This window comes from Calidris pugnax, unplaced genomic scaffold, assembly GCF_001431845.1.
Source record: "Calidris pugnax isolate Ruff unplaced genomic scaffold, ASM143184v1 scaffold949, whole genome shotgun sequence".
NCBI classification, from domain to species: Eukaryota; Metazoa; Chordata; class Aves; order Charadriiformes; family Scolopacidae; genus Calidris; species Calidris pugnax.
The window spans coordinates 42,137-42,991 of NW_015091637.1; positions in this window are offsets into that span (position 1 = coordinate 42,137).

An 855-nucleotide genomic window follows, 5' to 3' on the forward strand; every position below is an offset into this window, starting at 1 on the left:
CCCCCAGACCCCTCCAAACATCCCCATGGCTCCACACCACGCCAGAGCCCCGGGGCACCCAGCCCTGGGCATCCTCTGGGTGCCCTGGGGACCGCCGTGTCCCCTCCCCTGTCCCCAGCCCGGTGGCCTCACCTTCTTCTGGTAGGCGCAGACCTCCTCGCGGGAGAAGGTGTCCCAGCGCCGGAGCTGCAGGTCCTCGGCGCGGAGCTGGCAGGTCTCGCGGTACGACTTGAGGACGTTCTGGGTGAGGTGCTCTGCGGGGACAGGGGGACGGGGGGTTTGGGGACAGGGACAGGCAGGCAGCCCTCAGCCATGTCCACGATGGGCAAGGTCCCACCACCATGGAGCACCCATGGATGATGGGCAAGGTCCCACCACCATGAAGAACCCATGGGTGATGGATGGATGGATGGGGACAGGTCCCACCACCATGAAGCACCCATGGGTGATGGATGGGGACAGATCCCACCACCATCTGGCACCCATGGGTGATGGAGCCAGGTCCCACCACCATTGAGCACCTATGGGTGATGCATCCACAGGTGATGGAGTTAGGTCCCACCACCCTGGAGCACTCGTGGTTGATGGGGACAGGTCCCACCACCACGGGGCACCCATGGGTGACAGCCCCAACCCCATGTGTCACCCAGTGACTCACCAATCTCCACACCAGAGGCCATGGGTGACTCCAGGAGGCTGCTGCCAGTGGGGTGGGGGTAGAACTGGGGTCCATCCTCATCCCCTTCCCCATCCGGACCCCGCTTGGTCCCCTCCGGCCGCCCCGGCTGCCCCTCCATGGTGGGACCAGCCCGTCCCTCCGTCCCGCCGTGGTGGGTGCCGGGGGGGGGCAGGGGG